The sequence below is a fragment of the Triturus cristatus genome, chromosome 12, assembly GCF_964204655.1.
Source record: "Triturus cristatus chromosome 12, aTriCri1.1, whole genome shotgun sequence".
In the NCBI taxonomy this organism is placed as follows: Eukaryota; Metazoa; Chordata; class Amphibia; order Caudata; family Salamandridae; genus Triturus; species Triturus cristatus.
The window spans coordinates 817,098,949-817,126,380 of record NC_140595.1 but is presented as its reverse complement, the minus strand read 5'-3'; the positions used below and the strand labels follow the sequence as shown (position 1 = coordinate 817,126,380).

General features: G+C 46.6%; 1 protein-coding gene across 1 annotated transcript in view; it reads right to left on the bottom strand.

Moving 5' to 3' along the window:
• The window catches only part of LOC146782970 (uncharacterized), a 145,642-nt gene extending 120,095 nt beyond the window's left edge, over positions 1–25,547 (bottom strand). Inside the window, exon 1 of the mRNA XM_085638102.1 lies at positions 25,420–25,547. The gene's annotated coding sequence lies outside the window, so the exon portion shown is untranslated. The remainder of the gene's footprint in view (positions 1–25,419) is intronic.
• Positions 25,548–27,432: the final 1,885 nt, after the last annotated feature.

Here is a 27,432-nt window from a genome sequence, read left to right as displayed (position 1 = left end):
TTTAAGTTATATATTGCAAGTAACAAAAGGATGTCTCTTTTGAAAGCAGTAACCTGCTGATCTGTTTACATCATGCGCACTCTGTAATCTACTTGGTACACGTTCTTTGCAGCAGGCATGTTAACCCTCTGCACTAACTTCACCTAAGTCAAAACCTCAACTATACAAAATGCTCAACTCTCTCCAGGAAGATAATTAATCACACCAGTTATCTTGACATTTATGTGAGGCCTGGTAATTGGGGGGAAAGAAACGCTGCAGCAGGTGCTTCAAAAGCAAAATAAACTTTCAAACATGGCGCCCCCAGGAAGCCAGCACCCGGTGCGGTGGCACCGGTCGCACCGGTCGCACCGCCCTAAAGCCGGCCCTGCACCTAGGGGAGAGACTTGTAAAATGAACTGTATCTTCCATAAGCAATGAGTCCTGTGCAAACAAAGTTTAACATCTGCGTTCATGTGTAATAATATGTAAAATTGAAAAGTATGAGTTTTGAATAACAATAATTGTTCAGGATTTTTCTTCAGATTCAGTGAACCCCCTTTGCAGGGACACCTCCAGGGGGTACAGGACGCATCCAAACGGTGCCCCCTTCCTTCATTTCGGTCAGATTTCTTTTAAATTGTACAACTGCTATTACATATTTGTAAAAGTACATTACTATATCCTAATTAACTTGGGGTTATGTACATGAGGCCTCTTCCTGGTACCATGAACGCACTTAAATTGAAGCTAGGTGCACAGCTGCTCTTCGTACAAGTATAAAGTGTGTTTTGTTATTTATTTACAAGATGTGACTTTACACAGGGAAATGGATTTACTCACTAGTGCAATTATGAGAGCAAGTTGTAATCTTAGCTGTATGAATATCTACACACAGTGGAAAGGAGTAGATGTTGCGATGCCTCGAAAGTATACACACGCCCATTACTTGCTGGTTTCTTGTGTGTGCATCTACACATGTTTGTAAAGTACATTCCAGCCTTGGGTAACGTCGGAGAATTACTCCTGTGAAGGTAAGAGTGGGGAGAGAACAGAAAGGGCTGCCCACATCAAAAAGAAAACAAGCATTGGCATAGTCAATAGGTCTCGCCTTTGGGACTTTGTAAGTGTTTAGCCAAGCAGCACATTCTGTGTAACTGTACTAAATTGATGTAGTGAACTCCCAGTATTAGAAGTTGCACCACAATTCATACTAACAAGTCTTCTTTCACTCACGTTTGCCTTTAAAATTTACTTTTTGTTTTGATTAGAAGAACTTTATTAGGTTGCGCGCTTCTCAACAGTGCTGCCAGGATGCAATGTGTAGTCTCAACCCTTTACAACAGCGCTAATGCAGTCACATGACAACCATACTGGGAGACAGTATAGTTTGACTGCTTGGTCTGAAGAAGCACAAGCTAAGAATTTAAAACGGAACAGCATAATTGAGGGTTCTCTTTAATAATAAACAATCTATTTCTATCCAAATTAACTTTTGTTGCAACATTAATCAATGCTGTAATGTATACTTTGCAGTGCGCATGTAGTTCTTTGATGACCGTTAATTATTCACTGTTCTATATTAGTATTTTAATTTATAAACTGCAAGTAACAAACAGATCTCTCTGACAAAAGCAGTAACCCACTGACCTATTTATATAATATGCACTTTGTGATCTGAATGGTACACGTTCTTTTCAGCAGGCCCATTAACCCTCTGAGCGAGGAGTCAATTCCTCCACTAGACAAAACTCCGATCTGTCTCTAGGAAGAACATTAATCACCAGAGATATCTTGACATTTTTATTGTTGCCTGGAAATTGCTGGAGTAAAGGAAGGCGGCAGCAGGTGATTTTAAAACCAAAATAAACTTGCAAACTCAGCACCCATGAAGTCAGCTCTGGGTGCGGTGGCACCAGTGGTACCGCCCTAGAGCTGGCCCTGCACTGGCCAGCCACTAGGTAGGGCGGGTTACTTCAACTGGCCACTGGCTGCAACGGCTACCAACTTCATATTCAGACTGGACACTGAAGATCATCCCTGGTGATGCCATCTTGGGCCAAGTCACCGCGCAAGGCAGGGATCTTCCTAACTTCTCTGTGAGTGACCCAGGTGCTCCTGCTGAAGACAGGGGTCTGGAGAGATGTGTGGGTGGGTGGGAGCGCTTCAAAGAGAGGGTTCCAATGGGCGGCAGGTCTGTGAGTAAAGGAGCCCATGCAGCTGAGGAATGAGGTTTACTAGAACGGTAAGTGCTGGTGGAACGGGCGCATAGAAGCCCCTGGCTGAGACAAGAGTCAGCACTCTGAATTCACTGGATCCTGGAAGAATTGGGGGACGCAAAGGGTCCCTGAAAATGGTGCTTCCATAACCCTGAGAGGAGGGGGGGGGACTGAGGAGATGTCACGTGCCCTCAGGAGGAGGAAGAGGGGAACCTGAGGTGGTACCCAGAGGCCGAAGCTGCCTGTGGACATGACTACCACAGGATCAAGACGCGTTAAGGAGGACAGTCAAGGTCATGACCCTGTGCCCGATCTGGGTGGATCCCAGTGCGCAAGGCTAACAACCCAGGAGCCAGCCACATGCCGGCGCACACGGAATCCTGCGGTCTCCAGGAAGTAGGAGCCGTGGGCACGGTGACCTGTGTTACCACGTCGGTGGGAGCCCTGGCACATAGTATGCAGTCTCGGGAGGTGAGTTCCCCAGGAGTGTGGGCTTCTCTGGTGGTGGTGGAGGAGTCCTGCCCATGGGGTCTTTTGATCTGAAAGGGGTGGGAGGGCACGTAAGTCCTGTTGTTGGGGGGGTCTTGATACAGGGCTACGACTTGGTGTAAAAGAACACAGCCGTTATTATTCTCTCGAGCACCCCCACCCCGAAGGACACAGCTCATGGCTGTGAGACCATTATTTCAGTGGCCTCAGAGCTGAGATAATGTAGTTGCCTGTGACCTTGGTTTCGGGCTGTGACTGTGAGCACGGGAAGCCAGCAGGGAAGTTTGCAGAGTACGTGAATGTTGTTAACAGGGCTGCAGCCTGGTGGGTTCCAGCAGCTGTGCAGCGGCAGCAGCGTGCACCGATGCATCAAGCGCTTTACCTGCCCCCGTGTTGATCTGAGATCTCTGAACTTACAGGGTGGCTCTGGGCCCCTTGAGATTACAAACAAAAGGAAGAGGTGCTGAGTGGGCAATCGGGGAGTACGGGGTGTCACTCAAGAGGGACATTCGCCTCCTCCACCTGTCCTCAGTGCGCTCATGTCCATCATAGCGCCTAGAATCCTGATATCCTGAAGCGCCGTAGAGGAGTGATCCTGGCACATCCTTCTACAGAACCGGGATCGGCACAAGCTCCAAAGTCATCATCGGCACAATAGCAGAAGCACAGCCCCGTTAGCGCCCAAGGGTTCACGACAGAACAAGAAACAGAGAAAAGCAACTCCAAATAAAGATGGCGTCGGTGTGCAGTCTACTATTAGAAAGCATCAGCCACTTGAAGAGTCTGTAGAGGAGTGATCCCGGCACATCCTTCTACAGAACCGGGATCGGCACAAGCTCCAAAGTCCTCATCGGCACAATAGCAGAAGCACAGCCCTGTTAGCGCCCAAGGGTTCACGACAGAACAAGAAACAGAGAAAAGCAACTCCAAATAAAGATGGCGTCAGTGTGCAGTCTACTATTAGAAAGCATCAGCCACTTGAAGAGTCTGTCCGTTGTCAGGCAACCAGGATACAAAAGCTGCGCTCATTGAAAGAAACAAAGATGGCGTCGGGCTGTCCAGATGGTCCATCCGAAAAGTGGACAAGAAGGTAACCCAAAAGCCCACTTTTCAATCACGCGCCATCGTCTAACATAAACGATGATGCAAGCCAATGGAAAAGAGGGCTCCAAGTACACTTCTGGAATCATATAGATTACAAAAGGCCCTTGCATGGCGAGAGCAGTGAATCCGCGCTGCTAACGCCAGGCGAGACCTAAAAAAGAAAGTGTTTGCGAAGTATTTACACATGCACCACTGTACACCACGTGCACCACTACACCTGTGTAAATACTGATTTACCCGTGCACCGATGTACACCACGTGCACCACTACACCTGTGTAAACACTGATTTACCCGTGCACTGATGTACACCACTACACCTGTGTAAACACTGATTTACCCTGGCACCGATGTGCAGCACTACACCTGTGTAAACACTGATTTACCCACACACCGATGTACACCACGTGCACCACTATACCTGTGTAAACACTGATTTACCCATGGACCAATGTACACCACATGCACCACTACACCTGTGTCAACACTGATACAAGAGAGAACTCCCGACTATGTGCCACTGTCGTCACAAGAGTTTCCTTTAAACTACTTGTGAATTCTAAAAAAGTTGGATATTTACTCCAAATCACTGTTCCCAATAACATGCGCGCATACGCGCCCGCGCACCTCTGTTAAATGTAGCGCGCAGCGCTGTGTGTGGAGCTCGCACACACAGCATTTCAAACAAGAACGTTTGCGCCGCTGCTTTTGAAAAGCGAGCTGTGTGAAAAATGGGTGTTTCTTTCATGTAGCCCGGCTGCGGTGCATACTGTGTGCTTTTGTTGAAGTATTCATGTTAATTGCAGCGCTGTCACGAGCTGCAATTAACATGAATACTTTAAACAAAAGCACACAATCTGCCCATCACCCTGCAGCTGCGCTCTATTAAGAAAAGAAATTCTGCAAATCTGCAAACATTACTTGAAAAAGCACACGTCGTGTTTGTATACTTGCTGAATTTCTTTTCTTAACAGAGCTGGGCTGCGGGGTGATTGTGTGACTTTGTTAAAGTTTTCAGGTTAATTGCAGCTCCAGAGAGGCGCTGCGATTAACCTGAAATTTTTAACAAAGGCCCACAATCACCCCGTAGCCCAGAGCTCTACTGAGAAAAGAAATTCAGCAAGTCTACAAACAAGGCGTGAAAAGCACACGTCATGTTTGTAGGCTTGCTGAATTTCTCTTCCTAATAGAGCGCAGCTGTGGTGTGATTTACACTTTTCTGTGCTTGGCATAGTGTGCCACCCTTCCTTGTATTTTCCTGTTTCTGTCATTGCATCCAGATATATGATGCAACAAGTAGCATCATACCCAGGGCTTTAAGTGGGATGAAAAAACTGGGGGGTCTGGCAAATGGGCTTGGCCAGTGTAATTATGGGCGTGGCTTAAAGACACGTAAGCTAAAAATCTGTACTTAGCATAGTGTGCCGCCCGACTTGTATTTTGCTGTTTCTGTCATTGCATTCAGATATATTATACAACAAGTAACATCATACCTACAAGTCAGGACTATTGGCTTTGTCAATGGTTGTTGGTTGTATAAGATAAATAAGCAGCAACTATGGCTTGTATGTAATATTGAAAAGGCTTCAACTTAAAGCCCTGGTGACACCACAACAATGTTGCTGCTCCTGAGTTTCAAAAAGAGAAGGCAAATCCAGAGAGAAAATGACTCTCTTTAAAGGACTACAGATTTACATCAATAAAGTGTCAAATAATGACAATCCTCATCTTCATAGAAACACAGAACAGAACAGGCACTAAGAAAATAAATTAAATGTAATTTTTGAAACCAGCCTCATGCCTGTTAATTAAACTGCTTACTTATAACATCTGCTTATTAGCCCTGCTTTGGAACACCTAAAAAAATGCCTTGCACTGTTTTTAGCTTACCCTCTCAAAAAACCGGGACATGAGCCACTTTTACCGAAATCTGCCGGTACAACTGTTGAAAAACCGGGATGGTCCAGACTCCTGGCCACCCTACTACAAGGCTCACCTGGCATGACGTCATGCCCTAACTTCTCTAGTAGTGAGAAGTGAGCACTGTGAGCACGCGCACATCAATGTGCCTAGTGTCACTGCAGTCTGGAAAAAAACGGACCGCCTGTGCCAGGGCACAAAACAGAGCCCGGTAGAGATCCGTTTCGAGGCCCCCTTTAAAAGACTGCCGGTGCTCAGCACCGGTGAGACCTGGCCCACTTAAAACCCTGATAATACCTACAAGTCGGACTATTGACTTTGTAAGTGGTTGCTAGTTGCATAAGATAAATACGCAGCAACAATGGCTTGTATAAATTAAATCCATCTGAATTTTGAAAACAGCTAAACTCTCCAGCCATCTTTCTAGTTGTGATGAGGCTGCCAATGACAGAGACTTGCTCGAGTGTGTGTTATGGTCACGCTGGTAGTACAGTTTTAACAACCCCTTTTGACAAAATGTGACATTTTAACAAAAAGCAGTTTGACTGTTCATGAGATTCACTATTTTGTACTTGCACATATTAGGGCAAAAGGGGGTGATCTGCACAAAACTCAGCTCTGAAATTCATCAGGTTAAGCAGTCTGTCTTATGATGGGAGCTTGCCGTACATCTAGTAGGGCAGCTTTCGTACTGTGGTTGGGACAGAAAAGTGACTAATGGGAATTCAACGGTTGGCTTGCTTCTAAATATTTTCAAATTGTAGGTTGATAATTCTTTCCAGGTTTAATGGGGTCAGAGGAAGGAAGAAAGGGGAAATGTTTGTTTTAAAGCTCTGGTGACACCATGACAGTGTTGCTGCCCCTGAGTTTCAAAAAGAGAAGGGAAGCAAGTGTTAGTGAAGAGAATACTCCAGACAAATGGATCTGTCATTAACACACTTGCAGCTGCCATCTGCTCAGACCTGCATCTTGGCAAGATTAAAAATCTTGGCAAGCCCTAACCAGCCTTCCACCCTTCTTAGTTTGTTCAGTTGAGCATGGTTACATAGAGCAAGCGTTTAGAAATGACAAGATGGCGAAAAAGGCTCCTTATAGAACCCCCCAACGTCGATATGCAGAGACGCTACTCCTGAAGCTTTGCCATACCACGCTCGCTGTCTTCTCTGACATATCTTTTGTCCTTTTTTCTTCCACTCCCAGCTGCTCTCGCCATCTCCTTCTCTTCTTTTTCTTCTTCCTCATATCAGTCCTGCTCCACGTTTACCCACTTTCCCCTTCTCCCCATCCTATTCTCGTCTCCATTTCCCTCTCACTGCCTGTTCTTTGCTTTCTCTCTTACCGGTTTTCCATTCTCCGTTCTCTTCCCAGTTCTCCAAAGCCTCTGGCTGCCTTTCTCATTCCGTCCCTCTCTTACCAATTTCTTCATTACCCCTTCCCCATTTCTTGTCTTTGCGCCCTGACTTTTTTTCTACTTTGCTCCTCTCTCCCCCTTTCTCTGCCACTAAATCCTATTTCTCACTAGTCTCCTCTCCTTTTCCTTCAGGCTATGTTCCGATTTTGAAAACACATACCACTATCCCTGAATATTACATGGAAGCACATTTAGAATTTGGACCAGCGTGCCTCTGCAGTGTCGGTGACCTGGCCAAAAAGGACATGAAAAAGCTGAAATTGGATCATAAATCCAAAGCTGTTCTAATCAGGGGCCCCAGAAATAAGCTTGGCCCAGGCACTCAAAATCCTTAAGATGTCCCTGTGCATTTGTTAAAGTTTTCATGTTAATCGCAGCACCCATTATGAGCTACAATTAACACGAAAACCTTATTAAATGCACACAATCCCCCCGCAGCCCAACCCTATTAAGAAAAGAAATGCAGCAACATAGCTGCCAAGGTTTCAAATTGCGATGTGGGATGTTTTCATAATTTCATTGTAATTATTTGTGCCATTTGAACAGGGCCGGCTTTAGTGCTGGTGGCGCCTGGTGTGACAATGTTTGTTGGCGCCCCAATGACCACCTCCGCCACAGATACTCTCATTTCCAACCTTTAACAGTGCCCCTCAAGTCTCCATAACCCCTCTCTCTTTCATATTTATTTTGTTTATTAGCGCCACTCATACCAGTGTAAGGTGTTAAGCACTTTACATCGCATACACATTACACAGAGACACTGAATCATAGTGTGTAAATCAATGTGTAGGAAATGTTACATCAGACAGAGGAATAAAATGTCTCTTCTTAAGAGAGCTGGGCTGCTAGGGTTTTAAGCAAACATTTGGAGTGATATTTGGCGCTGCACACACAATGCGGTGTGGTTCCTGGCACACATAGCCAGGGCTGCAGCGCACAGAGACCATACACTGCTGCACACAGAGGAAACAAATTAGAGGGAACATTGCTCCAAATGTGTACATAATCCAACAAGATTGATCGTGCTAGTCACCTTGACAACAAGACAATAGTGTGTCAGGGTGTATGTGAGGTGTGAGCTTGTCCACACAAATGTATTGGTGGTTGGCTCCAGGGCTGTGATGGTGGTGCCCCTGGTGTGCCTTCTGGCTGGCATTTGTGTTTGCATGTTGCCTAGTGCTGGGTTGTGATGCACTTGCCTGGCTGGAGAGGTTTGGGTTACCTGTTGGGGTTTCTTTCTCCCCACTTGTGTTCCTTTTTGGTGGCTTGGTCTGCTTTTGGGGGTCCTCTGCCTCTCGGCTGCCAGTTCCTTTGCCGCCTGTGGCGGCTGGGTGTTGTGGGTCTTCCTTGGCTTCTGGGTGGGAGGCTCCTTGGTTTCTTGGTCATGCGGCTCCTGTGCCCCCCCTGTCTGCCAGTGTGGTCTTTGTTGGTTCCGCCTGGCCTGCGGCCTTTTCCGCCCTGCCAGTTCTTGTTCTCTGCTGCTCTCGGTGTTTGGGCGGGGTCTTGCTGGGTGTTGCCTGTCTGGTTGTCCTCCTTGCCTCGCCTGGTACTGTCCGTGGCCGGTGGGGCGGCCGTTTTTGGGTCAGGTGTCTGCCTCCCCTGTTGTGTGGGCCGCGTTGCGGCTTTATCGCTCCTCCTTGTTGGCCCTGTGGTTTATGGCTGGCTTTGCCTCGGGTTTAGGCTGTGGCTTTCCCCTTGGGGCCTGTCGTTTGTGTTTGGTCCTTTCTCGCTCCGGTGCGGTGGCTGGTTTTGGTCCTGTAGTGTCTCTGGTCCTTGCTCTTTTATTGGTTCTGCGGTTCTTGGGTCGGCCGGGGTTCGGTCTTCCCTTTTTCTTTCTGGTCCCTCTCCCCTCGGTGGGTTGTGCCCCTTTGGGCTCTCAGGGCGCCTCTCCTTTGGTTTTGGTGGTGCGTGGGGTCTTCCGGCCTGTTGTTGGGGCCTGGGCTTTGCCTCTGATGGGTTTTGGCATTGCTGTCCCTGTGTTTGTCCCCTCGTTTACCTCTGCAGGAGGGTTGCTGGTGCCTGCTCTGCTTGGTTGTGTCCGGCTTTTGGCTGTGGGGGCCTTGGTTGCTTTGGGTTCACCTTTGGGTCTCTGCCTGTGTCCTTTACTGGCCGTTCTTTATCTGGTGCCTTTGGACCTTGTTTCGGTGTGGGTCTTTCGGCCTCTTGTGGTCAGTGGTCCTGTGCCTGGAGTTCCTGGGTACTGGGCTGGCCTTCTGTCCTTTTCCCGTGACCCCTCCTTTGCACCTGGCTGTTGCACTGGGCTGTTGTGTTGGTTGGCATGTGTGGGCTTGCGGGCTCCCTCCCTGTCTTCCTGCTGCTTCTCATCCCTTTGTGGCCTGGGTGTCGCTGGCTCCTGTGCCCCTTCTTGTTTGATGGTTTTGGGGTTAGGGCGGTTAGCCCAGTGCCTCTCCTTCTGGCGACCCCTGAGGGCGCCGTGTTGGGAGCCTCCTGTCTGGCTGGCCTGTCTGTATGGACTGCTGGCTTCTTGGGTGTTTTTCGGGGCGCCAGCGGGGTTGGGCTGTGGGCCTTCCTGTCTTTCTCTCCTGTTTTTCCCCTTCTGTGGCTGCTCTTGGGTTTCACCATGGGTGGTTCCTTGGTGTCCTGCTTTGTCGTCCAGGCCGGTGGGTTGGCTCTTGGGTCGGTGGGGCTTTCCCTCCTTCCTGGTCCTGGGGTTTGGTCTTCCCCGGTTCCGTGTTCGGCCCTCTGTTGTTGTCTCCTGGTGAGGGTATTGTTTGGAGCTTCTTCTTCCTTTTTGGCCCTGTTTGGGCTTTGGGTTCCCCGGGTCTCGGTGGCCTTGATTTTTTTTTCTTCTCCCTGCTCTTGGTGTTGTGCCCTGATCTTGTGCGGGGTCTTCTGCGGTCCTTCCCTTTCCTTTCTATGGGCTGGGTTCTGTTTTTGGTTGCGTTTGTCTGGGGTGGTTGCGCTTCAGGACTCTCCCTGGACTTCGTTGGGCGGAGTGCTTGGTTTGTGTCCCGGTGTTACCTGCTTTCGGGGTGTGTGCCACGGGCCTGGTCTGTTGGCCTGTCCCTGTGCCCCGGGTTCTTCTCTGGGTATGGCAGCCTTTCTGCGGCTGTCCAGTGTCTCCGCTGGGGTTGGTTGCTGGCCGTTCCTGCCTGGTGGCCTGGGCTGCCTTTATGGTTTCTGTTCCTCTGGGCTCTCTGTTGCCGGGGCTGTCAGCTTTGCAGGGTGGGGGACTTGCTCGTGGTCCATGCCCCCTCTCTTCCTGGTTGCTCGGTTTGTGCCTGTCCTTGGTTGGTCCTCGAGGTCGATGCCTGGGTTCTTTTTGGGCTTCGTCCTCTTCGGTCTTTGTGGCTCTGCTGGGGGCTTCCCCTGGTGTGTTGGGGTTGGTCCTGTTGTTGGTTGTGTTTACCTGCTGTGTTCTGGCCGACGGTTGGTGTTTCTGTGCCTTCGGCCGTGCCGCCATGCACGAGCCTGCGCTCATCTGCTCTCAGGAGTTCAGCCAGGTTTGTCCTGGTTTGTCCCTGGTTGGGCAGCTGCCTAGTGGTGCCTGGTGCTGTTGGCTTCGACCTTGGCTGTTTTCTTTCTGGTCGGTTGCCCTTCCTGGCTTTTATTGTGCCGTGTAGGCACTTCCGCTTCTTCTGGACCCCCTTCTGCTGTTTGTTCGGGGGGGCTGGTTTGTTTTGGCCCCTCTTAGGTTCCCTTGGGGCTTGGCTTTGGGTGCTGGGCCTCCTTCTGGCCTTGCCTGGGGTTCTTGTGTCCCTCTAGTTGTGGCCCTGGCTCCTTACGCTGGGTCTTCTTCTGTGGTGGCCTCGTTGCTGTTCTTGCGATCTGACCTGGTCCTTTCTTGTTGGGTTCTCCTCCTCTGTAGCTGGAGGGGAGATTCCTGGCATCGGCTGTCTACCCTTTGGGTGGCGGCTCCTGGGATGGACTCCTCGTTTTGGGGTTTTCCTGGTCGTCCCCTGCTCGTTTTGGGGTTTTGGCTCTGTTGGCTTGGTCGGGGGCATTGCTGGTTGTGTGCTCCTGCCTGTGTTTTTTTCTTGTGGTTCCCCCTTTTGCTTCTGTTGGGTGCCGCTGTGGTGTCCCTGGTGTTGGTGGGAGTTTGGAAGGCCGGGTTGTTTGCTTTGGTATTCTCCACTTAGTTAAGGAATGGGACGAGGACTGGAGGGACCGGGAGGTAATGCCCTATTACTTACCGGTAATCTTCATTACTCCTGGGCCCGTTGTCCTCGTCCTATTCCTTACACCCCTCCCTCCCTCCCAGACGGCTGGCCTTCCGGTTGGTGGCTTGGTGTTTCAGGCTGAATGCTGGGATAGTGCAGTTTATGTACTCCCAGTGGGAGGGGGTGGGTTTACGTATCCCATCATTTTCCTGCTCTTTTTTCTGTTGTGGAGATGGTCATCTCCACTTTGTTAAGGAATGGGACGAGGACAACGGGACCAGGAGTTATGAAGAGTACCGGTAAGTAATAGGGCATGCACACATAATCCTGCAAGAGTGAACATGCTAGTCACCTTGACAACAAGACAAAAGTGTGTAAGGGTATGTGTGAGGTGTGAGCTTGTCCACACAAATGTGTCTAGATACTCGCTGTACTTTCACCAACATTCTATTTTTGAGAAGTTTGTGAGTTGATAAAGAAGTTTCAAAGATGCTCAGATAAAAAGTGCATTTATTGATTTTTTATTTCTTTTTTGTGTTCAATTATTCTTTACATCGCTGTCTCCTCTTCCAGTCTCCTTTGTCCCTTCTCTTCTATTTCCCATCCTCTGCTCCTCTCCTCTGCCCCTCCCGTGTCCCTCCTAAGGGTGGGCGTAATGTTCCGTTGGACTCCCAATTAAACAGAAACCTCATATACTTGTAGTAAAATAACAAGAATCTCTGTCTTCACATTTTTTTGTTTTGTTTTGAAAACCTTTATTTAAGTTATATAAAGGCACACATACAGGAAAAAGACAATCTACAATATGCTCATAATATGTGAGAGTCCCGTTACAAAATTACATTTCTCGCAGGTGTCAGAAAAAACCTATATAAGTGCCAATCCTTATAACCCGGTGGCAGGGTATTATGCATCAGAAAGGAGCAAACATGAAGCCTGTTTTAAGTGATCCACCCCTTCCATTTGTCCGTATGCCAGAGTGCACCAGCTTCTGCCTCCCCTAAAAGTGCTCGGTCAACATAAACATAAGTCATTAGTTTGTTAAGGAAGCGGTTCCTGCAATCAGTGGCGGAGATTTCTTTATGCAAAAAAAGGAACAAGTTCAGTGAGTCCCGTGGGAGGACGTTTCTCGGAGAAAGAATGTCCAAACAGCACAGTATCCCAATTCATCACAGCAATGTCCGCGACATGGAGAAGGAAAGGCTTTACCAAAGTCCAAAAGGCTTGCGTCTGCCTGCAGCCCCAGAACATGTGAGAGACAGTTTCTTTGTGGCCGCAGCGGGAACGTGGGAATTGGACACATTTTAAAGAGGTGCTCCTCACTACGACAGAGATTGTATTTCTTTGGAGCAACACAGTCTTGGGCCTTATGATCTGCCACCCGCAGTTCCTGCAAATGAGCCCTGAGCCTTCTTCCTTGGAGTGGCCAAATTGCAGGCAGAGTCTGCAAAAAAGGGTTTGCTCTGAGTAAACCAAAAACCCCTTATTGGCTCCCAGGGTGGATGTCTGTGGTGGATGTGCCAACCCACGTACTCCGTCAGGGTCCTCCTTGAATGTTACCACATATTCCCTCTTCCCATTCCAAATCCCACACAGGCTTGTAATCTTTTGCCCCCCTCTGACGGTGGCACAATACCGACTTAAAAGCACCTCAATTAGCCTGGGATCCGTGTCAAATGCAAAAGCATCGAAATTATTACATCAAGCTGCAGTTCCACTAGTCGTTACTAGGTGTCCCATTGAAACCCTTTCATGAAGCTGCAGTTCCACTAGTCATTCCTGGGTGTCCCTTATGAGTCAAATGCAAAAGCATTTGACTAGAGGGACACCTAGCAACGACTAGTTGAACTGCAGCTTGATTTAATCATTTCAATGCTTTTGCATTTGACTTGTGAGGGACACCTAGTAACCACTAGTTGAACTGCAGCTCTTTGTAGAATTATTTTGATATTGTACACTATAATATTCACTGCCCACTGCTTATCTCGTCCCATAATGCTTTGCAGGGCCTATGGATGGGATTGTATTTTTGACCATAACTGTGCTTGGGGTGGTCCTAAGAGGATGTGACCACCACTGAATCGTTCAGTGTGATATGCTCTTTGTGTTCAAGGCATCTACTTGGTCTTCCCCTAGGTTAGAGAGGACCCCAAAATCATCACCTCTCTCATTGCCTGATATTTATCAATTACAAAGTTTACTTTTGTGAATTGGTTATATGCCTTTTAGAATGTAAAGTTGCTTTATCAAAGCATTTGTGGGTGCATTTTAGTAGCTCACTCTGCTATGTCAGAGGAACGTTATAGAGTCCATTGCCTAGGGTTAGTCCCTCCCTCCTCTCATTTAAGTCTCACTCCCTACATTTCCCCCTACATTCCTTCCTCTATCTCTCTATTGGTATTTCTTCCTCAATTTATGCCTTGACTGCTCGACTACTTGTCTCCCTACACAACCCTGCACTTTTCCTACTCCTTTTCTTCCCTTCTTATGCTTTTCCTTCTAACCTTCTACATCTCTTTACCCTCCTCTACTTCTCTCTCTCTCTACTCCTAACTTCTTCGTCTCCTTCTCTTTCCATCTGTCTCTCCCATTTTTTATCTTTGACTTTCTCTCTTTTTTGCAGTTGTATATAGCGCGAGCTGTACTCAAGATCATTAGAGCGCTTTACATGGCCACCACATTACATTAGTGGTTACATTACAGAAAGTCAGATTTATTTTAGTTTTTAGGCATGTGGAGGTTAAGCGATTTGCCCAGAATTATAGGATGACTCGTCCTCTTTCTTCTCTGCCCTGTCGGCCCCTTGTTGTGTTGTGAGCTCGTGCCTTTTGGTGAGCTCGTCGTGTTCTTGATCTCGAGGTTCTTCAAGCTCTGGAGTGCAGTGAGGTCAGGAAAAGACAGAGCACCGGGTCGTGAGGAGGTTTTCTTTGGGGCCCCTTGAAGCTGTACGGAGATTCAAGTTAATAAAGAATTGGAGATACAACTCTCTGTCTCCGTGTACTGTACATCTTAACAATGGTGACGAGCGACTTGAATCCTGTCGGACCCACTTAATTTATCGGACCACTTTACTTTTGTCATTATTTGGGTGTACATACCTGTGTCTGCATGAGGATTAGCCACAGAAAGCATTCAGCAGAACGTACAACATGCCGGACATTCAACTGTTGTTCATAACATTTTATCGATTTACCACCTTGTCTGCTTGATTTTCAATGACAGTTGACCGTTTGTGGCTGTGAGGGGCTTGGTGGTGCAAGAGACGTCTTCCCCACGAGCCCTCCTCTGTGATGTCTTTTACTCCCTTGCTGACTCGAATGCTCAACCTTGTGTTTTACGGCCTCATGCACGTTATACACGTTACGTTGCTAACGTGGAAATGTGGCGGCCATCTTGAGGACTGCTAGACTTCTCTGAAGTAACGAGCTGAGTGCCATCCCACACCAGTGACGGTGACACGCACACATGGCATGTCATTTCTATTTGGTACAGTTGCTTCAGAGCTCCAGAGTGGCTCAACTGTTTTCATTTGCCTCGGCTACGGTGATACGCTCACCTCGCTTGTTACATAAGGGTAAAGCTCCGCCCATCTTTGCCTCAGTTACGGTGACACGCACGCCCGCGTGTCACATAAGTTGGCACTTTACATTCTTCAACACTGACACGCACGCTTGTTAATTGCTTCTTACATGCTTGAAATACCTAAAGATTTTCAGCGAACCATCAAAGGTACTTTCTGTTCAAATTTTGTGGTCAGGTGTGTTTTCTTTCTACATTTTCCATTACTTTGGCGCAATCCTATTTTTGCAATTGTTGATTAGCATCTATTCAATATGGCTACTATGAATCTCCCGGCTCCTCAACCCTTTATGGTGAAGGATGGCGAAATTAGCAGTTTGAGATGCGAAGAATGGAAAGATTATTTAATAAATTACATTGACACTTTTGAAAGCAAAGAATTATCTAAAACTAAATTCTCTTACACTGCTTGGGCCCGGGAGGTTTAAGGGTTTATAATCGCATTGATAAGAAACCCAGATCAGGTGATGATGGTGATGTTTTTACACATGCTATTGAGGATTTAGATGCTTATTTTTAGGGGTGGGCGAAATTTGCGAAATCCACTTTCGCAAATTATCACGAAAATGTTTAAAATTATCGCAAACAAGCGGAAATATCGCGAAGATGCACAATTTTTTTTCCCGCATGTTCGTGAGATTTTCTTCATGGTTGCGGGTCGCCAACTTACCCATGTGGTTGCTCGCGGGCGCGGCCATCTTGTTTTGAGTTGTCTCGCGGTGCATGATCGCGAGAAGAAAGACGTGATCGCGCGAGGCATGACGTCACTGCAGGCGCGAACTGTCGCGAGACAGCGCAAATGGCTAAAAACAATCCAACATCTCATGGAGAACGCGACCGGATCAAGAAAACTTGTCGGCAAACGCAGGGATTCAGGTAAGGCGATCGCGCGTGCGCGAGAATGTATTATTTTACAGCGCGAGCAAGAAACAAATTATCGCCAAGCTGCGGAAAGCGGAAATTTTGACATTTTCGCGCTCTCCGCGGAACGCGAAATGTCAAATTATCGCAATTTCCGCGAACGGAACAAATTTTTTGCCCAGGCCTACTTATTTTCTGCCCACTGCATGCAAAGCTGTACATCACTTTTACTTCTACCACCGCAAACAAGGGGTTGATAAGAAGGTTGAAGATTACGTTGCAGTCTTAAGGAAATGTCGCAAACTTCCTTTTGAGTTTAAGGGTAGATATGCAGAGTGTAAAACTTTATGTGTCAGCCTCTGGCCCGTGTGTCTTGGGGTGGTGGGATCAAGAGGAAAGTGGTGTCTTATTTGATCCGAACAGCCTTGATCCTGTGCTCAGTTTGAGTGATGGCAAAGAGGATATGCATATGTGTGTAGAAGTTGTTTCTAAGTTCCCCGGAGTATTCTCTGGGAGTGTGGGTGAACTCAAGGGACTTTTTACACAAAGTTGTGCCTAAAGAGAATGAATGTCCCTGGATCCATAAAGTAAGGAACATCCCTTTGAGTGTGAAAGAAGAGGTGATTACTGAAACTCAGAAATTGGTGGACAATGATCTTATTGAAGGCATTAAATCTTCAGACTGGGTCACTCCTCTTGTTGTCGCACGTAGGGCCAATGTGTGGACTTTTAGGAGCTTAATAAGAATATTTTTGTTGATGTGTTCCCTTCTCCCAGAATATCAGAATTGCTATCTGTCACTAGTAACATGCAATGGTTCTCAACTATAGACTTCACATCTGCGTACCATAAGGTATCCTTACATAAGAGTTGCAGACACCTTACTGCTTTTGTGAACCCTGTGGGCATTTTCCAAATGAAGCGAGTCCTGTTTGGTTTGGCATCTGCCGCCTCTATGTTTCAATGTACCATGCATTTCATTTTTAAGGACATGAAGAAAATAGTCTTCTTTCAAGACGACATTCAAGTCATGGGGTCAAATAAAGATGAACACAACAGTACTTTAGTGAAGGTACTTCAAACCTTGGAATGGAATGGGTTGACTGCAGATAAATCTAAGCGCAAGTTTGGGAGGAAGAGTCTTTCATACTTGGGGCATGGAATCAGCTCAGTAGGTATTTGTCCAAAGTCTGAATTAGGGGATGCTATCAAGGAGGCCCTCCTTCTGCAAAACAAAGATGAGGTCAGATCTTTTTTGGGTCTGGCTGAGTTTTATTCAAAATTTGTTCACCATTTTTCATGCAAGATGTTTTGCATCAGGCAATTGTTAAAAATGGGGTGCACAGTTTAGTGGACTGAAGAGTGCCAACTCATCAAGAAAGATATTTCCACAGCCCCTGCTCTTAATGGATTTAAACCTAGTTCTAGGAGTTTCATCACCACTGATGCCAGTGACAAAGGCCTAGGTGCGGTCCTATCCCAGGTGCAGAAGGATGGCAAAGAATGTGTGGTAGCTTTTGCTTCCAGGGCACTTACTCCCCCAGAGGAAAGGTACTCAGTTATTGAGAGAGAAGCCCTTCGATGTGTTTGGGGACTCAAGTATTTCCGACAGTATGTGTGGGGCACATGTGTTACCGTGAGAACGGACCACAAACCGCTCACGAAGGTCCTCACTTCAAAGGGGCTTGGTAATGTTTCACCTAGAATTTCTCACATGTCGATGCAGCTGTTGGATATTGTCTACGAGATTAAGTATGTACCTGGCGTTCACAACAGAATTTTTGACTTTCTCAGCAGGTGTCCCTTATCTGTGGAGGAAGATACAAAGAATGATTGGGATGATTGGCTTGTGGCATCCATTTTCGGTGAGGAATTGTGCAGCATCTCCCCTGATGAATGGGCCAATGGTTTGTCTCAGGGTGGTAATTTGTTGTCAGTTATCAACTATGTTCGTATGGGCTGGCCTGAGAAAGTTCTTTTAAGTAGTGATTTATTACCTTTTTGGGAAGTCAGAAATGAATTGTTGGTGGACGAAGGCTCACTACTCAGGAGTGGCAGGTTGGTTCCACCTCTGATCTTCAGGGACAAAGTTATTAATCTTTGTCACGAGGGTCACCTCGGTATCAGTAAGAGTAAGTGTAGGGTCAAACAATTTTACTGGTGGCCCGGCGTCGACAAGGATGTGGAAAGAGTCGTCAGGGAGTGTGTGCAGTGCGTCAACTCTGATAAGAGTTTAGTTACCCACAAATCTCCATTGCACCCTGTGGTTATTCCCAGCATGCCTTGGGAAAGAGTGGCAATAGATATTTTTTATCCGGTGAGTGACTGTAATGGTTCACAAAAGTACATTTTTGTCTCAATTGATCATTTCTCCAAGTGGCTGTAAATTAAAGTTGTGGAAAAGGCTGATTCTGAAACACTATTAATTTTCTTTGTCTGAAGTCTTTGGTCGTGAAGAATTGCCCAGGGTCATAATTTCTGACAATGGCAGACAGTTCATTAGTGAAATTTTTAAATGCTTCATCAAGGTAGCAGGTATTATTCATAGGACAACTTCCCCCTATCATCCAGAGGGAAATGGCAGCGTTGAGCGCTTTAATAGAGTTATTAAAGGTATTATTGAGTTAGCGTTTAGCAACCACAAGGATTGGGTAGAACAACTAAGAAAGACTGTCTGTGCTTACAGGGTCACATGCTGCTAATCTACGGGTCACTCTCCGTTTGAGTTGATGCGAGGTAGATCCCCACGCACTAAAGACAACATGGGGTGGTTGAATAGTTCTAAAATTCCTTCGTGGAGTGGCAAGAAAGATATTAGAGATTCTCTCGTGAATAATCAAACTAAGTGTAAGGACAAATATGACCAGTCTCATGGTACCAAGAAGTTGGGGACATTGTCAAGGTCAAAAAGAGAGATTGATGCGCAAAGGGGAGAGTACGTTTTCTGCTCCTCTCAGAGTTGTTAAGGTATTGTGCAACTCTGCAGTGCTCAACGATGGGAAGGTGTGGCACGCTAACAGGATTGCTGTGTTTTAAGGCATGGAAACCTGGGTGGGAGCTGGAGATACCAAGACTGTTCCGGAAGCGAGCACTTGCCCTTTGAAGGATGATTGGATCGATGATGTTAGCTCTTCAGGAAGTAACTGTATTCCAGGACCCTCTTTTGAGGGACCCATTTTAGGTACCACTGATGAGCAGGAATCCACAGGTTCTAGTGGTGTGGAGGGGGAGAGTGTGAGAGTTGGACAGAAAGCCACTTCAAGTAGTATAGACGGGGAGTGTGTGAGAATTGGACCTAATAGTACTAAGAGTGGGGAAGTTAACAGGGCCCGGAGGATGTTTGTCAAGCCCAAATGTTTAGAAGATTATATTACACACATCTGTCAGATGTAACGAAGTCTTGTTTCTTTCCTAAGAGTTTTAAAGGATTATATTACTCACGTGGTCCTATCACATGTTTTAGTTTTGTCTTCTTAGGCATTATTTACCATTACTTATAAAACTACATGTGAAGGTTCTTTTTGTTTCAGTGCAGCCCGTTTGTAGTGTGGTTGTTCATAGTTATATTTCTCTGTAGGGATGGGGGAGTGTTGTGTTGGGAGCTCGTGCCTCTTGGTGGGTTCATGGTGTTCTCGGTCTCGCGGTTCTTCGAGCTCTGGAGTGCTGTGAGGTCAGGAGAAGACGGAGCACCGGGTCGCGAGGACGTTTTCTTTGGGGCTCCTCGATGCTCTACGGGATTCAAGTTAATAAAGGATTGGCGTTATAACTCTCTGTCTCCGTGTACTCTTACACTCCTCTCTCTTATTCTCTTCCCATCACTCGAACTTACTTTTTCTTTAACTATTCTTAAGATGAATTTTACATCTAGAAACTTTTAAAACTGGATGTACTATCAAACAGAGACCGATGAAAATAATAATAATTCTACAGTGAGGTGATAATTGTATCTCAAACCATCAAAGATAGAAATCCAACAGCAAACCGAGTGACCCATCGGGATAGTAAAGAGCGCGTGAGCTGCCAGCGCAGGAAGAGGATGAGAGGCCTGACGGTCTTAAAAAGTGTCAGCGAAAAAGAGAGAAAATGAACGGAGAGAGTGAAGAAGAAAGATTGACGGGCGAGGGGATGGGGTGGGGGTAGGAGGCCTCCAGAGAGGCGTTCCGACTCCAGATATATCTACAACTCTGCCCCAGATTCTATCAAATTCATAGCTTTACCTTCCTTCTATCATTGGTTTCTTGCTCTCTCTCTTTATCACTATCTCTATCTCTCTCCCCTCTCCTTGCCTCTCGTATTTATATCTCTCTCTTGTATCTCTTTATCACTATCTCTTTCTCTCTCACCTCCTATTTATATCTCTCTCTGTCTGTCTTGTATCTCTTTATCACTATCTCTACCTCTCTCACTTCTTATTTATATCTCTCTCTGTCTGTCTTGTATCTCTTTATCACTATCTCTACCTCTCTCACTTCTTATTTATATCTCTCTCTGTCTGTCTTGTATCTCTTTATCACTATCTCTACCTCTCTTACCTCTCTTATTTATATCTCTCTCTGTCTGTCTTGTATCTCTCTTTATCACTATCTCTACTTCTCTCACCTCTTATTTATATCTCTCTCCGTCTGTCTTGTATCTCTTTATCACTATCTCTACCTCTCTTACCTCTCTTATTTATATCTCTCTCCGTCTGTCTTGTATCTCTTTATCACTATCTCTATCACTCTCCACTCTCCTTGCCTCTCGTATTTATATCTCTCTCTTGTATCTCTTTATCACTATCTCTACCTCTCTCACCTCTCTTATTTATATCTCTCTCTGTCTGTCTTGTATCTCTCTTTATTACTATCTCTATCTCTCTCCCCTCTCCTTGCCTCTCGTATTTATATCTCTCTCTTGTATCTCTTTATCACTATCTCTACCTCTCTCACCTCTTATTTATATCTCTCTCTGTCTGTCTTGTATCTCTTTATCACTATTTCTACCCCTCTCACCTCTCTTATTTATACCCCTCTCTGTCTGTCTTGTATCTCTTTATCATTATCTCTACCTCTCTTACCTCTCTTATTTATATCTCTCTCTCTGTCTGTCTTGTATCTCTATATCACTATCTCTACCTCTCTCTACACTCTCCTTGCATCTCGTATTTATATCTCTCTCTGTCTGTCATGCATCATCTTTCTTAATCTCACTTATCTATAGCTACCTCTCTCTGTTTCTGTCCCTCTGCCCTCTCTGCTTCCACTCATTTCCCTCTCTGCGTCACTCTCTTTTGCTTCTCTTTTTCACCCTTTTCTCTAGTTATCTCTCCCATTCGCTCAATTTGCCACACCTCTCCTTATTTCTGATTTATCTCTTCCATTCTCTCTTCTCTCTCTTGATTCCTCTCTCATCCTCTCTCTCTCTCCTATCTCCTTCCTCTGATTTGTCTGTTTCTCACTTTTTCTTATCTCCTCTCTTTCTTCTTTCTCAGACTCCCTCTTCTTTCTCTCTTTCTTTACCGCTCACTTTCTCTCATCACTCTCTTTCTCGCTTTATCTCTCTCTCCCCTTCTGTCTTTGTTCTCTCTCTCCCTCCCATACCTCCTCTTTCTCGCCCTCAGAAGCACATCCTGCTCATCCTTAGGGGTTTGCGTAACTGGCATAATTCTCTCTAGCGTAATTACCGCGATTACTGATAATTTTGCATGAATGTGTGAGACGCGTAATTTAGCATTTGGCGCTATTTTCTTATAACAAAATGCTCCTGTGCATCCAAAATGGGCCCGAGGATGCACTAAATGCCGCAGGACACTAGCAGCAGTAGCCAGCAGCCGCTCGCTCTGAGGATGCACTAAATGCTACAGGACACTAGCAGCAGTAGCCAGAAGCCGCTCGCTCTGAGGATGCACTAAATGCTACAGGACACTAGCAGCAGTAGCCAGAAGCTGCTCGCTCTCTCTTAGCTTGTTGTTCCTCTGGTCCTGCGGTAGGGTTGGTGCTCCAAATTACTCTTAATTACCCAAGCAGGTGTAATTGAATCATTTTATTAATTTCACGTCACAAGAGTAATGTGTAATTACTCCAATTGCTCCGGCATAATTAAAATTTCACCCGGGGCCTCTCATTTGTTGTTTTTAATCCATCTCTTCTTCCTTGTTCTCTCTCACCAGTTTTCTCCTTTGCCTCTCCCTCCAGTTATTCTTAGCCTGTTTCCTGTAATCGCCCCCTACGCCCCCCTCCTCCTCTCCTGCTGTGTGGTGTGTTGGGTGGTGGAGATTTTATTGACGGGTTGGGTCAGTGCAAACCCCCCCCTGCAGTGGTTGCCTGCCACTGGAGAATGGAAGCAGGGGTCTGCATCTGAGTCTGGCCTCAACCACGCAGTCAGATGAGGGTAGCTTCTCACCAGATGCCCGTCCTCTTCCTGCATGCCACCCTCATACCACCCTTCCCAATACCCCCCCACCTGAGACTCCAGCAGCGAATAGGCCTGGGCGGAATTTCAACTACGCCAGAGTAATCAGATTACTTTTGATAATTCCACGGTACTCTTTCACTCTGAATTTGCAACAATTACACAATTACCCCAGCTCGCTTAATTATGAGTTATTTAGTGGGTAAAAGTCCTACCATGAGAGAACATTTAGCGAGTGCGACCAGCCACTCACACTCGCTCTTCGTGTTCTGTTGCATTTAGCGATATATTTCTAAGCACAAAATGCATTCTCATGCACATTTTGGATGTGAGGAGGCATTTTTTCCACTAGGAAATAGCTGTAAATGCAGAAGTTTTCTTCTTGCGTAATTAAACGTAATCTCCTAGAATTCTCAGGTATTGGCACGAAATTACCCTACACTGAATTACGCGAGTTACGCCCACCCCCAGCAGCAAGACATATATCCATGAGGCATTAAGGCTGGGCGCATGAACGCATTTGCTCACAGCAGGAGCTCCTTAACTTCATGCACCTGCTGCTTGGAGGAGGGCGATGGCAGCATTATTTTCCCCAATTCCTAAATTGCAGGTTAGGATTGAGGCACAAAATGGAACTAAGCGCAGGAATCTTAGTACAGGAAAAGCATCGAGTGCGATAAGTTCGCGTTCGGTTACCTTGTTAGAGCTCTGTAGGGTCACACTAATGTCTGTTTGGTGTTCATGTAGGGCAAGCCTAGCAGGGGGCAAAGGAGCTCTGTCTATTCTACTGGTGTTTGGGAGCATACAAAGCCGTGCACACCAAGGGGGTTAACATCTATGGAAATGCACAATTACACAAGGATCGTTCCTCGGACCGACTTTGTTCAATGCATACATGATCCCTCCAAACAGCATAATCCGATCTCACAACATCCATCCTCTCCTACACCAGCAACACCCAACTCATTGCCTCCCTCACGGACAAGACGCCCAGTACTCGGATACCAAACAGCCAAACTGTCTGCAACATGCTATGGCATCATGAGGATGCTTCGTAGAGTGCTTCCCCTCCTTCCGTTCCCGGCAAGAAGGATAATGGTCCAGGCCCTCATTCTTTTGTGAATGGACTATGGAGATGCACTTTATCTGGGAGCCCCTAAGGCCACTATAACCAGAGTACAGATTACTCAGAATTGTGCAGCGCGTCTGCTTCTGGGTCTCCCCTATAGGCGATCGGCCAAACCTGCATTGAAGAATTTACACTGGCTGCCAATATCAGAAAGGATTACATTCAAGGTGCTCTGTATTGCCCAGAAGCCCTTCCAGGGGAAGGGACCGGTAATCAATGAATCCATGACCATCCGTTACCACCCGAACAGAAGCCTCCACTCAATGCACATGTTGCTTGCAACAGTTCCAATAAAGAGGGTAAGAAGCGGCGGCCGTTCCTTTGCCTATAATGTGGCTAAACTCTGCAACGCCCTCCCCCTCTCCATACAACAGGAAACCAATCATCTGTCTTTCAGGAAACTAATAAACCTGGCTGTTCCAACTTACTGCTCAGTAGAGGTGTTATCTAGGTCCACGTCCGCAAATAGCGCTGGGATGCCTTAGGGTAGCTGTACGCTCTATAAATGCTTATTTTATTAATTAATTCTTTCATTTCTTCAAGTTCAATCAATGCCTGCGTGACTGATACCACTCACTGGATGAAGACCGACTGTCTAAAGCTGAACACCGAGAAGACCCAAATCGTAATATTCATGAAGATCACTTTTCCTTGGAGCAACAGAGCTGGGACCCACACCCTCCACCCACTCCAAGAACCTCGGGTTCCTCATCAACAGCAAATCGATATGACTGCTCAAGTCAACACCATCAGCGACTCGTGCGTCCATACTCTGAAGATGCTGAGGAAGATTTTCAAATGTCTCCCAATCAGCACCACTAAAACTGTAACACACGCCCTGGTCAAAAGCAAGCTGGACTGCGGGACCACCCTCTATATTGGGATCAAAACAACACACACCAGAAGGCTGCAGACCATTAACAACTCTGCAGCCAGAATCACTCTCAACCTCCCATGCCGCACTTACATTGCACCACCCCCGAAGAAGCTCCCCTGACTCCCCATATACAAACAAGCACAATTCAGACTCCTGACATGCACTTTCAAGGCACTACATAAACCTAGCCCAGCATACCTTAACAATAATATCCACTCCCACAAACCTTCCAGATACATCCGCTTGTCCCACACCCTACGCATACATAAAATGAGATCTGGTGGTCAAGTATTTTCCTACACTACTCCAAAAGCACTGATGACCTGCCAATAAACATAAGAGCCCTCTTCTCACTTGAAATCTGCAAGGAGCTGCAGGCCTGTCTTTCGAGTAGTCCCACTAGGCCCTTGGTTTGGCTGAAATCAAACCTGCTCAACGCCAGGATACCCTCCCGGGGGATAATACGCTCTATAAATCTTCATAACACAACACAACATAAAATAACAATTTGCACATGAAGTATAAGAGATTTACAGGAAACAGCATTTACAACATGGCGCAAACTACTCGCAGCCATTACAACACAGTCATTACAACAAATGCGAATATTGTTAGGTCACAAACTTTACAACAAATGAGTCTTTACCACGCATTCCTTTACCATGCATTAGACTTTAAAGGCCAACGCTTTCCCTACTGTTGCCCAGACTGGAGCTGGAATTGTAAATTATACTATTCCAAAGGCCAGCCCTTTCCCTAAGGTATGCGGTTGTAATGATATGTGTGGTAAAGGAAAGCGTGGTAAAGACGCATTTGTTGTAAAGTTTGTGGCCTAGCAATATTCGTGGAAAAGGCATGCATTGTTCCAACATACTACCCAGATCTATGCATAGGGGGAAGGTGTGAGATGGCCAGAATCACAGATGATTAGCCCTGTGTCGAGGCTGGCATTTGAATGCTGCACCCCAGGTTCCAAAGTCGGCAACTTAGCCAAAAGACCACATCTTCATGTGAAAATTGAGGTGACTTGACGGAGCTGTGTGAAGCTCCTAATCTAAGAATGGCCAGGAGAACAGAAGGTCAGGATTGAGCTGTACTGACAGAGCAATCAATGGCTCCTAGTACTGAGACTGAAGCCAGGACAAGGTACGTTGGCGGAGCTTTAAGAGGGGCTTGCAGTCCCCAGTACTGGGAAAGCATGCCGAGGACCTCGGCACTGTAGCAGAGCTGTATGGCCGCACTGTGCTAGTGTTAGAATAACAGGGGGTGCTGTAACTCTGGATAGAGGTGCACTAATAGGAATTGCAGCACTGGTGTTGTAGGTGAGGAGTAATGTACCAACCTCTCTCTTGTTTCCTTCCCTCTCGCTGTCCTCTGTCTTCCGACTTGACTCTCACCTCCACCTGCCAGTAACTGGGTCCCTTGTTAGCCCAGTCAGGAGGTGCACACAGGGAGCTCTCCGAACTAATGAGCACCTCCAGGAAGCGTTGGCGCTTTACCGTCTTCAGACAAAGTTGGGAAACTGGTTTTGCACTCAGATAGATGGAATTCCTCACCCACACCAACCACATGACATCTTGAACTTTTCCTGTCTGTCACGACTCTCTGACTGCACAGCTCATAGAGCATGGGTATTAGCAAACATTTTCCCAGGGGCCGCAAAGTATGGTCTGCGGTGTGCCCGAGGGCCACATTGATGCCAGCAGGGTGGGAGAGGGTCCTTACAGGGAACGGGCTAAGGTGGGCATACGGTAAGCAAAGCATGTACATGTTGTGGTCAGTGAGCCACGGAGTTATTTTGAGGGTTTCATTCCATACTGACCTCTAAATTAAGCCCCTGTGTTATACAGTATCTGAATGGCTGTTCCTCTACCGCATCTCGAGGTAAGCCTTCTCTGCTTGCTAACGGTCAATCAATCGTCAATCAATCATGGGTTTGTTAAAGCGCTTCTACTCACCCATAAGGGTCTCAAGGTGCTAGGGGTGGGGAGGGGGGTGCAGGTTCCATTCTATCAAGGAGGGGGTCTGTCGAAGAGCCAGGTTTTGAGGTTTCTTGCAAAGATGGGGAGCGATGTAGTCTGTCTGAGGTGGAGCGGAACGGCGTTCCCTGCTTTGGCCGCAAGGAAGAAGAAGGAGCGGCCTCCCGATCTGGTCTTCCTGGTGCGGGGGACCACAGCGTAGGAGAGCTGGACTGATCGTAGGGTCCTTTGGGGTGCATGGAATTTGAGTCGGCTGTTCAGGTATGCTGGTCCGGTGCCGTGGAGGGCCTTGTGTGCGTGAGTGAGTATCTTGAAGATGATTCTCACCTCAATGGGAGCCAGTGGAGTGTGCGCAGGTGCTGCCAGATGTGGCAGTGTTTTGGCAGGTTGAGGACCAGTTTTGCTGCGGCATTCTGGATGTTCTGTAGCTTGCGGGTGAGGTTTCTGTTTATTTTGGCGTAGAGTGCGTTGCCGTAGTCGAGTCTGCGGGTGACTAGGGCGTGAGTGACGGTCTTTCGGTGTTCGCGGGGGATCCATTTGAAGGTCTTACGAAGGAGGCTGAGGGTGTGGAAGCAGGAAGACGAGACGGAGTTGATCTGGTGGTCCATTTTGAGCTCGGAGTCCAGGATGATTCCGAGGTTGCGTGCGTGGTCCGAGGGGGTTGGCGGGTTTCCGAGGGCGGAGACCACCAGGTGTCGCTCCAGGCATCGGGGTTTGGGCCCATGATGAGTACTTCTACCTTGGGAGAGTCAATTGTAAAAAGGAAGCAACTTAATTACTAAATTGGAATGACATAAATTGCACAGTAACCAGAAAACCTCGGATCAATCCCAGCTTCCCTACTTGACCAAATTGTGTGATCCTAGGCATGATCCTAGGCAATTGTTTTATTTCACTTTTCCTCCTTTTTCCTCATTATCACATATAACAGCACCTTGAAATACTTGCGTTGTGGATGTGCACGCTACAAAACCTTCTCCTGTGTCTGATTTAATAAACTATAATATTTTCAATGTGTAATAATAAACCATGCCGTTCAGAGGAGTCCACATGACACCGATGACTTACTGACCTACTTCTTAGATTCATTATTGGCATTATCAGGGTGGTAGGAGGCTTGAACGTTTGTATGTTTATTTTGTAAAACTATCACTTTAAAAAAATGCTTCTTAATGCACTGATATAATCTGATGTCTTAAGATGAAATGCCTCCGCATGTTAATAAAATAAACTTTTATAAAATATAAATAGGCTTTTATCATATTTTTTACATGTTTAATGCTAGATATCTTAAAAGTAAATGTGTTGCTAAAGTAAGGGGCGAAGGATACCTTATTTGCTTCTTTTCTTTTAATAATTCTATAAAATTCTCACAG